Source organism: Tupaia chinensis, unplaced genomic scaffold, assembly GCF_000334495.1.
Source record: "Tupaia chinensis unplaced genomic scaffold, TupChi_1.0 Scaffold143737_1, whole genome shotgun sequence".
In the NCBI taxonomy this organism is placed as follows: domain Eukaryota; kingdom Metazoa; phylum Chordata; class Mammalia; order Scandentia; family Tupaiidae; genus Tupaia; species Tupaia belangeri.
Window position 1 is genome coordinate 78,696 of NW_006203586.1, and position 15,668 is coordinate 94,363.

A 15,668-nucleotide genomic window follows, 5' to 3' on the forward strand; every position below is an offset into this window, starting at 1 on the left:
AAAATTAAAATTAAAAAAAAAAAAGGATCTGAGCCAGCCAGTGGTGTCATGGTTAAGGTGGTTAGATCTCATCACATGACTGACTGCCCAATTTGGGTCCTGGACCCAGTGGCTTGAGAAATACCTTGTGGGGCTAGCAGGTGGCATGGTGGTTAAGGTGCTGGACTCCCACATGGCCGACCACGGTTTGAGTCCTGGAACTGATGGCTTGAAAATCACACCAGGAGTATGTGCATGTGTGCCCCAAATCCCAGGAGGTGAATGTAAGAGAAGGGACTGTGGCATTGCCATTCCTCCTTTGGGAGTGATTTCTCAATTTCCCTTTCACTGTCTCTTTCTGGCTCTCTCTGGCAAGTACATGCACCCTATGGCAAAAACTTAAAAAAAAAAAAAAAAAAAAAAGAAGAAATGAAAAAGAAAGACACATCGTGTGTGTGTGTAAAACATGTCCAAAATCCCAAAAGGAGAAATGGAGGAGGAGGGATGCTTTCTCTCTTCCCTTTTCCCTTTTTCTGTCTCTGATGAGCACATGTGCCATTTAGCAAATTACAAAAAAAGAGAGAGAGCCTTTGGAAGGTGATTACGTTATGTGGACTCCACCCTCACGAATGAAATTAGTGCCCTTATAAAAGAGGCCCAAGGGATCTTGTGAGACCTTTTTCCCTTCCACCATATTGGGATACAGTGAATACTCTTTTCCACCATCTGAGGATGCAGCAAGAGGCACCATCTGTGAAGAAGCCCTCAGCAGACACTGAATTTACTGACATCTTGATCTTGAACTTCCCGGCCTCTATAACTGTGAGTAATAGATTTTTGTTGGGACCAGCAAGCAGTTGGTGTAATGGCTATGTCGCTGGACTCCCATGTAGTTGAACGTGGTTCGCGGTATGGCCATTCTCCTAGGGGTGGTGATTTCTTGCTCTCTGTCTCTCTATGTCTTTCTAGTGAGTGTACATGCCCTTTAGCAAAAGTCTCTAAAAAAAAGAAGAAGAATAGTTTTCTGTTTTGTTTTGTTTTTGCTACAGGGTGCATGCACTTGAGAGAGAGAGAAAGAGAGAGAGAGAGAGAGAAAGTGAGAAATCACCCCCTAAAGGGGATGGCCATGCTGCAATTCCTTCTCTTCCAGTCTCCTCTTAAGATTTTGAGCATGCATGCACATGTGCTTGGCATGATTTTCAAGCCTCCAGGTCTGGTACTTGAACCACACAGCTGGCCCTGTGGGATTCAGCATCTTAGTCAACTGCAGTTCAAGTCCTGGATCCCATGGCTTAAAACTCATGCTGGCATGTGTGCATGTGTGCACAACATTTTGAAAGGAGATTGGAGCAGAAGGATTGCACCGGGGTCATCCCCCGAGGGGGTGATTTCTCGGTTTCTGTTTGCCATATAGCAAAAATCTCTTTGAAAAAGAAAATTAGCCATTATGAACTGAACAATTGAGTGTCAATTTGTACAGTCATAATGTTGTGTGACCACCACCTCTGACTAGTTCTAAAAGATTTTAACACCCAAAAAGAAAATCTTATATTCATTAAGCACTCTATTTATCATTTTCTGCCCACCCCACCCCCTAGCAATCACCAACCTGTGTTATGTTTTCATGGGTTTACCTCTTTTGGGGTCATACACTATGTGACCTTGTATATTTTGCTTCATATATTGATGTAATGTTTTCAAGGTTCATCCACATTGTAACATGAATCTTTGAGAATGGCAGAATTCTCAGCACATAATAGCTACATCTAAACCCTTGCACTAAGAGCAGTGTAAGGCCGTAACCCTAGGATGACCTCAGATCCCCAATAAAATACCTACCTGAGAAAGCTCAACACTGCCAGAGAAGTTTACTATTTATTCTGAAAAACCCCCAACCTCTCTTAGAACATTTACTAAAAAGGGCTTATAATTATAAATACGTGTATATATGCATTTTATAACAGAGGTCATGTACACATGCATGAGAGAACATATTTCCTCCCAGTGGGGACTGCTCATGCCTCTATCCTTTTTCCTCCAATTCTCCACCCTGTCTGTATCCTGGGCATGTGTGTGCACCTGGTGCATTTTTCAAGACAACGGGACCAGGTCTTTAACCTTAGTCAGCCATGGAATCAGGTTTCCTCTGTGCAGCCCTTAATTGCTGTGCTAAGAGGAAGTCCCACTATGTCTCTTTTAAGGACCTGAGAGCCATTCCTTTGCAATGTAATCATCAGGAAGGATAGGGCATTCATCTCCTAGTCTCTGTGGGAGGACAGAATCTAGCCAGCAGACACAGCTGGCCTCATTACATTTACTTTGTCTAATCCTTTGTATTTTTTCTTAAAAAACAAACAAACAAACAAAAAACATTGCTAGAGAGTACATGCAGTTGCTGGGGAGAAAGGAGAGAGAGAGAGAGAGAGAGCACAGCCCCCATGAGACAGGTCATGCCACAATCCCTTCTCCTTCGTCTCTCTTCACTTCAGCATTTTGGGCAAGTGCACACACACATCTGGTGTGTTTTTCCACTGGGTCTGGGACTTGAACCACACAGTTGGTCATGTGAGATTCAGTCACCTTAACTTCCATGCCACCTGCTGGCCTGATATTCTTTTTATCTGATGAAGTCGCCCAAACTTTCAATCCTGAAGAGTGTGAGTCCATGATCATCTTGCCTATTTTGGGTTGCTGTAGTTTTCCATTAACCGTTACTACTGGGTCTGAAGTATTAAGAGGCACTCCAGATAATTTTCTGGGTTGCAGGCATATTCCTCTTTGTCTACATTGTGCAATGACAACTCAGTTTCCACTTGGTAATTAAAATCAACCACTCGATCCAGTAAATAAACTCTTACCTAGTCACCCCTCACTTTATTTTTGCTTATAATTTCATTGGCAAAATATCCAAAATGTTTCACCTTCCAAGCCAATGAAATCATTTTTGTGCCCCTTAGTAGAAGCATTCCCTTTTGGGGGTGAAGATCTCCAAACTAGCAGAGCTCAGAGTTTCTGAGACAGGAAGCAAATATTCTGTGCAGATTATTAGTTGTAATAATTAGAGGTGTCTCTCCTACTTCTATCCCTTGAATCCAGGACCCATTTATTTTGGTTATGGGTAAAACAGCACTTAATAATGGTCTCTAATTCAAAGTACATCTTATAAAATAGAACTCTTTCCTCTCATCCTTTCAGGGTGTTGTTTCCCAATTGATACCATAACCAAGTATTTAGTAAGTCATTCTATTTTTCTTTTTTTTCTTTTTATTTTTTTTGGAGAGGTTTTTGCTACAGGGTGCGTGTGCTTGCCAGCCAGACAGAGAGAGACAGAGATACAGAAAGTGAGAAATCACCTCCCAGGGGGGATGGCCACTCCGCAATCCCTTCTCCTCCGTTCTCCTCTCGGGATCCTAGGCACACATGCACACGTGCCCGGTGTGAGTTTCAAGCCACCGGGTCCGGTACGCGAACCGCGGCCAACTACGTGGGAGTCCAGCGACATAGTCTTTATGCTAACTTCTGGTCCCAGCCATCCTACCTTTCAATTAGACCAGCTGCTTTAGGATGATATGGTATGTGATAAGACCAGCTAATTCCAAAGTCAAGAACCCATTGCTGCATTTGCTTTACTGTGGAACAGATGCAATGCTGTGCAGAAGAATCTACAGATGGTGCTGGCACAAGCATTATGCACAGGGAAAGGAAAATTACATTTAGAAAATATGTGCATTTGTGTAAGGAAATATCTCTGGTCTCCACCATGATGGAAGACGTCCAATAGTCAAAGTGCAACCAGGTAGCTGGTTGGTACCCACAGAGAATAGTGCCATATTGGAGACTCAATTTTGGTCTCTCCTGTTGGCAGATTAGGCACTCACAATAGCATTATGGTGCTATTCTCAGTAAGGGGAAGTCCATGTTGTTCAGCCCAGGTGAAGTCTTGATCCCTGCCCCTGTGGCATTTTTGTTCATGGGCCCATTAAGCAAATACTGGGGTGGTTAGTGAAAGAGGCTGACTGATATCTACAGAGCACACATTTTATCCATCAGAATTTTTACTTTTTATTATTTTTTTAACAGCAAAATGAGACTTTAATGGTAGTCTTGTAAGATTGGGTATCTGATGGGCAAGCATACCTTAAATGGTTACAACAAGCAATTCATTCCCTCGAGCTCAGGTCCCTCCCCTAGTTCTTCATTGGCTGAGTACTATGGGATGCAAAATGTTCCTGGACATTGCCTAAGTTTCATTGTTCCCTTATAAGGCATTTATTGCCCCCTTCCCTCTCTTGTCTGATGACAAGTTTTAGGCTCTCTTATCCACCAGTTTCTTTTCTTTTAATTTAACTTTATTTAACCATTTATTTTAATTTGACCAGAGAGGGACAGAGTGAGAGAGAGAGAGAGAGAGAGAGAGAGAGAGAGACAAAGAAAGAGAGAAAGTGAGAAAGCAAGCCGCCAGGTCTGGGACCTGAACCGTGGTCAGCCATGTGGGAGTCCAGTGCCCTTAACCACCATGCCACCTGCTGGCCCCTCCACCAGATTCTTGAGTCTCCTGTGCCATGTATGCCTTTTGATGACTATAAACATGGGATACAAATATCTTCACTGTGCCCATTCAGAGAAGTCTATCCAGAGACTTCCTTGTCACCAATTTTCCAATTCTGTTTCTTCCAAGTTCCTGACCACACATCAGTGTAGATTCATACTTTTGGCCATCTCTCACTCCAGATGTAGTGAATGCCTAAATATATTGCTCTATGTTCTGCTCACTGGAGAGGATTTTTCTTCATCCCTGTCATTCAAGGTCACCCCCTGGGTAGAACTGTAATGCTGTATCTGTCCACTTTTGGATGGTACCAGCATATCAGGCAGACCCATATATAAACCAGACTTCAATTTTCCTTCCTTGATCAACTGGTCGTAAGAAATGTTCCATGGCACTATGGACATGGGTTGGAGAGGAGGCAATATAACAAGAGTTGGTGTCAAAAGACCCTGAACTACTTTCTCATGAACTTACTTGTATACTGTCTTCTGCACCTACCCAACCTGGTGTTTTATGCAGAATTTTCACTTTATAATAGATAGCTGCTGTGCATGACTAAGTTTATTATAGCTATGTGGATCAGAGGAGATACCAGCTCATGATGAGACTCTCGGGCTGTATGGGCACATGATAGATCATGGTTAGGTGTGCAAACTTTGCCAACTTCATTAACTGTAGACCATAATTGAGTCCATACTTTCTTTTTTAAAAGCTTTTTGCTATAGGATGCATGCACTCACCAGAGAGAAAGAGAGAGATACGGAGAGGAAAAGTAAGAAATAACCCTGCAGGAGGAGTGGCCACACAGCAATCTTTTCTCCTTTCTCAGGATTTTGGGTATGCATCCACACTTGCCTAGAGTGATTTTCAAGCTGCCAGATTAGAGACTTGAACCATGGTTGGCCATGTGGGAATCCAGCACCTTAACCATCACACATGTGCAGGCCCCTTGAGTCCAGGTTTTAGTCAACCAACAAAACAAGCTCTTAGAGCGACCTCTACCTGCACGAGTTGACACATTAAATCCAGATTCTCTAGTAGGTGTACTTATACCAATAAATTCTACCCAGTCTAGTGTTATATTCTGCACCTCCTTTGCCTAGCACCCTTAGAAGCCACTTTTGCACATATTCTCCAGATTTCTGTCAATATATATCATCAAAGTTTTTGGTTGGCCTTATAGTACAGTGGTTAAGCACTGTGCATAGGGAGCTGGATCCCATATGGCTAACCGCAGTTTGAATTCCAGCCCCCATAGCTTGAAATACATGCCAGGCATAGGTGCATGCGTGCCCCCAAATCCAAATGGGATGGGGAAATAGAGGAAAAAGTATTATGACATGACTATGCCCCACTAGTGGATGCTTTCTATCTCTTTCTCTTCCCCTCACCCCCAGGAGCACACAGGCAACTAAAAAAAAAAAGTCTTGCAATGATTTTGGCATATAAGCCATTTCTTCTTTGGTCACAGTGTGCACTTGTTCCCCTGGATCATGACAAGATATGACCTTAGTTATGGGTCTAATGGCAATAGAGAGAGGTTGTGGTAGGGAAGGTGGAGAAAGCTCATCTCCTCTCAAGGCATCCTCCCCAGGTGAGTTTACCTCAGCATTTCTAAGGAGAGAATGGCTAGTGTCAGACACTGAAGGGCAAGCTACTTTCCTTAGTAAGAGGGACTCACGGTGACTTGATAGTTCAAGATTATCAGTTTCACCTGGAACCAAGTAATTGTCCCCATTCCAAGTTTCAGAATCCCATTTTTCACCAGTAAATACACTAATTTTTACATGAGAAACTTGTCAAGACTGTGAGTTCTACTTTCAGTGCAACTCAGCAACATATACAATTCAATGTTGTGTTTGATTTTCAGCAATATGAAAATTGCTATGAGAGATAAGTGTCTCTTCTTGGCATCATGAAAGCTGGTTCTCAGACTGTGAATTGAGTTGAAAAGTAAATGAACTTAAGCTTGTCATTTTCTTTTGCAAGAACTCCAATGCATCCGAAAGAATCCATCCCACAACACAATCCTAAAAATCATGATACTGTCATAGTGGTCAAACACAGCAGCCATGTGGATTCCCAAGGCACATGCTTCAGTTGATACTTCACCGCAATCAAGCATAGGTTGATTAATTATGATACCTCTGAATGCCATGGATTATTACCATCTATTACTCACTGGCAAGTAGTTTGGCACTTTGCTCAAGTACAGGCACAAACTAATCCCCAAATCCTGTCTCTACAAGTATACTTCCCAGGACCACTCATGGTAATAATTCTCTATCAATCACAGTCCAATTAGGAGAGAGGGATGACACAGTAATTTGAACAGAGGCAGTTTAATATAAGTAATTACCTATAACAGGAGATTGGAATAATGAGGGATTGACTAGGAGGATCTAAAGAGAACTCTAAAGAATATAGGTATCAGGACCAACAGATGACGTGATGGTTTTTTGTTTTTGTTTTGTTTTGTTTTGTTTTGTTTTGAGAGGTTTTTTGCAATAGGATGCATGCGTTCACCAGAAAGACAGAGAGAGACAGAGAGAAAGTGAGAAATCACCCCACAAGGGGGATGGCCATGCCACAATCCCTTCTCCTCCATTCTCCTCTCAGGATCTTGGGCACTCTCGTCAAATTAAAATAAATGAATGAATAAATAAAATAATAATTCTTTTTAAAAAAAGAAAATTTTTTTTTTGCAAATTCTCTCTTTTTTATTTTTTGAGAGGATTTTGCTAGAGGGCGCATGCGCTCGCCAGACAGACAGAGAGAGACAGAGAGACAGAAAGCAAAAAATCATCCCCTGGGGGGATGGCCATGCCGCAATCCCTTCTCCTTCGTTCTCCTCTCGGGATCTTGGGCACACATGCACACACACACGCACCCAGTGTGTTTTAAGCCACCAGGTCCAGGACTTGAACCGCGGTCGACTACATGGGAGTCCAGAGACATAACCATTGCGCTAACTGCTGGTCCCAAAAGAAAATGTTTGTTTTTTTTTTTAAAAAGAATTTCAAAATAGCTGAAGGGACCAGCAGTTGGTGTAATGGCTATGTTGCTGGACTCCCATGTAGTCGACCGCGGTTCAAGTCCTGGACCTGGTGGCTTAAAACACACTGGGTGCGTGTGTGTGTGCCTGTGTGCCCAAGATCCCGAGAGGAGAACGAAGGAGAAGGGATTGCGGCATGGCCATCCCCCCAGGGGATGATTTTTTGCTTTCTGTCTCTCTGTCTTTGCGGTGAGTGCATGTGCCCTATAGCAAGGGAAAAAAAAAAAAGGGAATAGCTGAACCAGCGGGTGACATAGTGGTTAAGGTACATGGACATGCACACTGTGATTCAAGTCCCAGACCTGGTGATTTGCTTTACCACTCTCCCACCTCATCTGGTGAGCGCATGTGCCCTATAGCAAATTAAAATAATAATAATAAATAAAATTAATAATTCAAAAAATGGAAAAGAATATAGCAAAAGCAGACATAAGGCATAGTCACCATCCCTAGGCCAAACTAGAACACCTATGGGGCTGAGATTCAGATCTTGTTTGAAAAAGCATGGCTGCAGTTCACTGAATGGCAGAGAAGTCATAGTGGTGCTGCACTGGAGGAACTTGTTGAAAATCTACTCTGTGGAAATCTGCCCACTGTAGTGCCAGGGAAAGCTGTTCACTGCTGAGTATTGCTGGCTGTAGGAGCTGGGCACTGGGGAAGTTGTGAGTGCTGCAGGATCCAGAGATACTTTCTACAAAACTTCTTGTGAGAGTGCTGGGAGGAGGCGAAGGCTTTTGGCCAGTGGGTTCTGCTGGCCACTATGCATTGCAAAAACAAGGCACCAGAAAAGCTGTGAGTGCTTGGGCCAGCAGGTGCAGATGATGTGGTGGTTAAGGCACTGGATCCCACATGGCAGACTCTGTGGTTTGAGTCCCAGACCCAGTGGCTTGAAAAACACGCCAGGTGTGTGTGTGCCAGAGAGAATGGAGCACAAAGGATTGAGCATGTCCATCTCTCCTGGGAGATAATTTCTCAGGTTTTTTTTCTCTCTCCTTCCAGTGAGTGCATGTGACCAATGGCAAAAATTAAATAAGAAAAAAGAAGAAAAGAAAAGCTGTGAGTGCTGTGGGAGTCTGATGCTTTAAAAAAGCCATGCAGCAGGGCCAGGTGGTGGCATCGTGACTGAGGTGGCTGGATCTCACACGGCTGACTTGCACAGTTCATCTTAGACCTGCAGCTTGGGCATGTGTGTGTGTGTGCGTATATGCCCAAAATTCTAAGAGGAGAGTGGAGGAGAAGGGATTGCAGCGTGGTTATTCCCCTTGGGGGTGGGGAGTTTATCACTTTTCCTCTCTCCCTCTCTTTCTCCCTTTCTGTGTCTGTCTCTGGTGGGCACATGTGCCCTCTGGCAAATTAAAAATAATTTATGGAATGCAGCACAAATAGTACTTAGAAAGAAATTTATAGCATTGAATGCTTATTTTAGAAAAGAGGAATCATCTCAAACGAATCACCTTTGCCTTAAGAAATTATGATAAAAACAGAAAATGAAACCCAAAGTCAGCAGAAGAAAGGAAAAAATAAAGATAAAAGCAGACTCACTGAAATAGAAAACAGAAAAACAATACAGAAAACCAAACCAACATTTGGGTCTTTGGGAAGATGAATAAAATGGATATAACTCTTGCCAGATTGATAAGGGAAAAAAAGAAAAGACCCAATGACTAATATCAGAAATGCAATAGAGGACAATCCTACAGATTCTGCAGAAATTAAGATGGAGATAAAGGGATGTTATAAAAAGTTTTATGTTCATAAATCCAATAACTTAGATAAAATGGACACATTACTGAAAAGACACAAGCTACCAAAGCTAACTCCAGAAAAAAAGAGAACCTGAATATCCCTATGTCTTTAAAATTTTTTTATTTTGTAGTTAAAAACTTTCCTATAAAGAAAAGTCCAGGACCAGATGACTTCGCTGGTGAATCTGAACAAACAGTTAAGGAAAAAACAATAGCAGCTGTATATAAACTCTTCCAGGAAATAGAAATACATTAATTTTCTTTTTTAATGACTAGGAATCTTTTTTTGTTTTGAGAGGTTTTCACTATAGGGCTCGTGTGCTCGCCAGACAGAGAGAGACATAGAGACAGAAAGCAAGAAATCATCCCCCAGGGGGGATAGTCACACCGCAATCCCTTCTCCTCCATTCTCCTCTCAGGATCTTGGGCATGCACGCACACGCGCCCGGCGTGAGTTTTAAGCCACTGGGTCCGGGACATGAACCATGGTCGACTACGTGGGAGTCCAGCGACATAGCCATTACGCTAACTGCTGGTTCCCAGGACTAGGAATCTTGGGGACAATCTTAGAATTCTGCCTACCACTGCACTGTGAAGACCCTGTTGGGGAGTATCTCTCTCTCTCTCTCTCTGAAGAAACAAATAAATAAACTTTAAAAATAAAACAAGGGCTTTTTTTTTTAATCCTTTTAGTTTTTTTTTTTTTTCCCAATAGGGGACATGCACTCATTGAGAGACACAGAGAGAGAAAGTGAGAAATCATCTCCCAGGGGGATGTCCATGTCGCAATCCCTTCTCTTCCATCCTCTTCTCAGGACTCTGGGCATGCATGCACATGCACTTGGCATGATTTTCAAGTGGCCAGTTTGGAATTCAAACCATGGTAGGCCATATGAGAGTCCAGTACCTTAACCACCAAGCCACACCTGTTGACCTTGGAAATAGGGCCTATTTTTTGAGCAAAGTAGTGAAATAGATTTAGGATACAAAATTTTCAAGTATCTACATGTTAAAGAAAGAATGAAAAAAGCACAATATATGATTCAAACCATGACTTTTGTAATAGGCAAATATATGGAGACAATAAAAAAATAAGTGACAGCCAGAAGCTGGGGAAAGTGGGAAGAAAGGAGAAATAAAATGGTGGAGCACAGAGGCTCTTTAAGACAGTGAAACTATTTTGTAAGACACTATAATGAAGAATACATGTCATTTTACATTTACCAAAACCCATAGAACTGTACAATACCTAATGAGCTATAATATAAAATATGGACTTCAGGGACCAGCAGATGGTGTAATGATTATGTCACTGGACTCCCACATAGTTGACTGTTGTTCGAATTCCAGACCTGGAGGCTTGAAATTCACGCAAGCGCGTATGCATGCATGCCCAAGATCCTGGGAGGAGAATAGAGAAGGAATTGCGGCATGGACATCCCCCACCCCAGAGGGGGGATTTCTCACTTTCTGTCTCTGTCTTTCTCTGTCTCTCCAGTGAGCACACACACGCTATAACAAAAATCTCCCTTTAAAAAATAAGTAAATAAATAAAGTAAAATAAAATAAAATAGCCAAGTTGCATAGTGGTTGGGGGTGGTTGGATTCCACATAGCTGACTGTGGGGTTTGAGTCTTGGATTCAGAGGGTTGAAAAACACACCGGGTGCGTGTGTGAGAGTCTCCAAAAATCCAGAGAGGAGAGTAGAGGAGAAGGGATTGTATGGCTATCACTCTGGGGGGTGCTTTCTCACTTTCCCATTCTGTCTCTCTAGTGAATACACATGCCCTACAGCAAATTAAAAAAAAAAAAGATTTGCAGTTTCTTTGCACTGAAAACCATCAAATATTGCTGAGAGAAATGAAAAAGTACCTGGGTCAGCCCCTATAGCTCAGGGTCAGCCCCTGTAGCTCAGTGATTAAGGGAGCCAGATCCCACATGACCAGCCACGTTTTGACTCTTGGTACCAGCAGTTTAAAAAGCACACTTGGTATATGTTGCATGCATGCCCCCAAATCCTGATGAGTATGGAGCAATGGAGGAGAAGGAATTGTATTGTGACCATGCCCCATTGTGGGTGCTTTCTGTCTCTCTTTCTCTGTCTCTAGCAAGTGCACATGCTCTCTGGTAATTAAAAAAATTTTAAAAGACTTAAATAAACAGAGTAATATAGAATGCTCATGGGTTGGGATACTCAATGTTGTTGCAAAAGTCAGTTCTTAAATTGATCTAGGTATAATGAAATCCCAATTAAAATACCAGAAGGCTTTTTTATTTTTTATTTATTTATTTATTTATTTGGGCCGGCATGTGGCATGGTAGATAAGGGCATTGGACTCCTACATAGCTGACCGTGGTTTGAGTCTCTGACCTGGTGGCTTGCTTTCTCACTACCCCTCCCCCCCGCCCCCACTCTGTCCCTCTCTGATTAAATTAAAATAAATAAGGGGCTAATTATAAATAAATAAATAAGGGGCTGGCATGTGGTGTGGTGGTTAAGGGCTCTGGACTCCCACATGGCCAGCTGCGCTTCGAGTCTGAGACTGGCAGCTTTCTTTCTCATTTTCTCTCTCTCTCTCTCTCTCACTCTGTCCCTCTCTGGTAAAATTTAAATAAATAAATAAATAAAGTTAAATAAAATAGTTATTTTTAAAAGTTTCTTTAAAAATAACATTAAATAATTCTTTAGTTAAAAAAAAAAATCCAAAAACTAATAAGCAGGGCTCAGCCAATGGTGTAGTGGCTAAGGTGCTGGACTCCCATAAGGCTGATGGTAGTTCAAGTCCCAGACCTGGTGACCTGAAACTCATGCTGGGCATGAGTGAGTGCATGCTCAAAATCCTGAGAGATGGGATTGTGGTGTGGCTGTCACCCTGGGAGGTGATTTCTCACTTTTTTCTGTCTCTGTAGTAAGTGCACATGCCCTATAGCAAAAATATCTCTTAAGCAAATAAAAATAAAATTGACAAATAGATTTTAAATGATCATGGGGTGGGGGAGAGTGGGTAAAGTGAGAAAATCTTTCCATGGGGGATGGTCATGCCACAATCTCTCTTCCAACATTTCTTCTTTCCAGATTTTGGGCATGCACACTGGTATGCCTGGCACACTTTTTAAGCCTCCAAGTCCACGGCTTAAACCATGTAGTTGGCTATGTGGGATACAGCTGCCTTAACCACCAAACCACCAACTGGCCCTGGTTCTAAAATTTATGCAGAATGCAAAGGACCTAGAATAGCCAAAAGAATGTTGTGAAAGAACAAAATTGGGGGCCCAACACTACTCAATTTCAAGGCTTATTATAGAGTTATAGTAATCAAAAATAGTGTGCTATTGGCATCAAGATAGACAAATATTGGGTTGTTGGAAAAGTCATGATGCATTTTTGCACAGAAAATTACGTCATAACTTTTTGGGTGACCTAATGGATTAATGGAACAGAAGAGAGAGTCAAGAAATAGGAGGGAGGAATTACTCACAGAAAGAGACCTAAAGAACATAATGAAGATGGACTATAAAGGGCGTAACTAATCACCCATTGATTTGAATCATCTCCAACCTGTTCTTGCAATACATTTGTGCACATGCCGTTTTGCACACAAGCAAGCAAGTATATCTGTAGAATTGAAGGTGGTCCACATGATCAGATCCCAAAGGTAACAGATGATTGAAGGGGATGTGACTGATTTATTTTTTTCAGTAACTGCATATGCTATGTAAACTGCACTGCCTGGTATACAGTAGATGCCCAACTAATATTTATTAAACCAGTTATACCTAGGAAAGCCACAAGCAGATGTATGATTGCTGAAATGCAGATAGAGTTAAATGTGGATCTTCCTGCAGATACACTCACGTGTTCACACAAACTATTTGTTTATTTGTTTCTTTCTTCTAAGACGAGAGAGAGAGAGAGAGCATACGCTCAATAAGGTCTTGATGCTGCATTCCACCACCAGCTACAGCCAGTCCGCAATCATGGACAGGTGTGTACTCAGTTTACTCAGGGAGGTTCCCAATGTGAACCTGGAATAGAAAATCTTCCCATGTGGGTCAGCTATGCAGAGAGCTACTAAGTACTCTGCTTGGTGTTTTACCACTGTGCCACAGTTGGGCCTTCGGCCTCGATATGAGCTAATGTTTACCCAGTGCTTCCTGTGGGCCAGGCCCTGTTGCTAATCACCATATAAACATTTCCTCACTCCACCAGGTAGAAATGATTAGGATTTCTGTTTTGCAAATGAGGAAATTGAGGACCAGAGAGGTTCAGTACCTTGTCTAAGATTACCTGGCCAGTAGGTGGTAGAGTCAGAATTTGCACCCAGACCAGTCTGACTCCAGGACTTCGCACTATGCAAGTCACAATCCCAGAGAGTCAAGGACACACAGAGACACTTTTTGGTCACAAGAGAGCCAGTTCCAAACACAGAAGCAATCCCATGTGGACATGTGCTCATACCGTCACAGACACACATGCGACACCTCCCCCCACATACATGCACACTCCTTGTCCCAGACACACCCAGATGACCATTCTTTCATGCTGAGCATCTACTAATATTCACAAGATCACTGTAACTCAAAGCAGCAGACCCCAGCCATGCCATCAGACAGACACTCACTCTGGAACCGCAAATACATAGTACTTGTCCTCACTCAAGGACACATTCAGTTACACATAATCAGCCATGTACATAGTCACACACAACCTTCCAGACACAATAGGAACCTCCCACACACAAAGTATTTTCCTGGAGGAGGTGGGGTCCAGGAGAGGTGTGACCAGTAAGGAACCACAGGCCAAGCTTAATGGAACAGAAGAGAGAGTCAAGAAATAGGAGGGAGGAATTACTCACAGAAAGAGACCTAAAGAACATAATGAAGATGGACTATAAAGGGCGTAACTAATCACCCATTGATTTGAATCATCTCCAACCTGTTCTTGCAATACATTTGTGCACATGCCGTTTTGCACACAAGCAAGCAAGTATATCTGTAGAATTGAAGGTGGTCCACATGATCAGATCCCAAAGGTAACAGATGATTGAAGGGGATGTGACTGATTTATTTTTTTCAGTAACTGCATATGCTATGTAAACTGCACTGCCTGGTATACAGTAGATGCCCAACTAATATTTCTTAAACCAGTTATACCTAGGAAAGCCACAAGCAGATGTATGATTGCTGAAATGCAGATAGAGTTAAATGTGGATCTTCCTGCAGATACACTCACGTGTTCACACAAACTATTTGTTTATTTGTTTCTTTCTTCTAAGACGAGAGAGAGAGAGAGAGCATACGCTCAATAAGGTCTTGATGCTGCATTCCACCACCAGCTACAGCCAGTCCGCAATCATGGACAGGTGTGTACTCAGTTTACTCAGGGAGGTTCCCAATGTGAACCTGGAATAGAAAATCTTCCCATGTGGGTCAGCTATGCAGAGAGCTACTAAGTACTCTGCTTGGTGTTTTACCACTGTGCCACAGTTGGGCCTTCGGCCTCGATATGAGCTAATGTTTACCCAGTGCTTCCTGTGGGCCAGGCCCTGTTGCTAATCACCATATAAACATTTCCTCACTCCACCAGGTAGAAATGATTAGGATTTCTGTTTTGCAAATGAGGAAATTGAGGACCAGAGAGGTTCAGTACCTTGTCTAAGATTACCTGGCCAGTAGGTGGTAGAGTCAGAATTTGCACCCAGACCAGTCTGACTCCAGGACTTCGCACTATGCAAGTCACAATCCCAGAGAGTCAAGGACACACAGAGACACTTTTTGGTCACAAGAGAGCCAGTTCCAAACACAGAAGCAATCCCATGTGGACATGTGCTCATACCGTCACAGACACACATGCGACACCTCCCCCCACATACATGCACACTCCTTGTCCCAGACACACCCAGATGACCATTCTTTCATGCTGAGCATCTACTAATATTCACAAGATCACTGTAACTCAAAGCAGCAGACCCCAGCCATGCCATCAGACAGACACTCACTCTGGAACCGCAAATACATAGTACTTGTCCTCACTCAAGGACACATTCAGTTACACATAATCAGCCATGTACATAGTCACACACAACCTTCCAGACACAATAGGAACCTCCCACACACAAAGTATTTTCCTGGAGGAGGTGGGGTCCAGGAGAGGTGTGACCAGTAAGGAACCACAGGCCAAGCTGCTCTGGGCATGGTGTGCTCTGCCTGGTGCAGTGCTGTGCTCCTGGGTTGGCTGGAGGCCTCCCAGACCCTAAGACTGCGGTTGACCTCTGCAGCTAGAAAGTGCATTTACTCTCATAGGGTGACCCACTCGCCTAGTTCACCCAGGACACGGGAC

The 15,668-nt window shown here is 42.8% G+C and overlaps 1 pseudogene; it reads left to right on the plus strand.

The window, feature by feature from the left end:
• The window catches only part of LOC102493367 (elongation factor 1-alpha 1 pseudogene), a 23,482-nt pseudogene extending 19,739 nt beyond the window's left edge, over positions 1-3,743 (plus strand).
• The last annotated feature ends 11,925 nt before the right edge of the window (positions 3,744-15,668 follow it).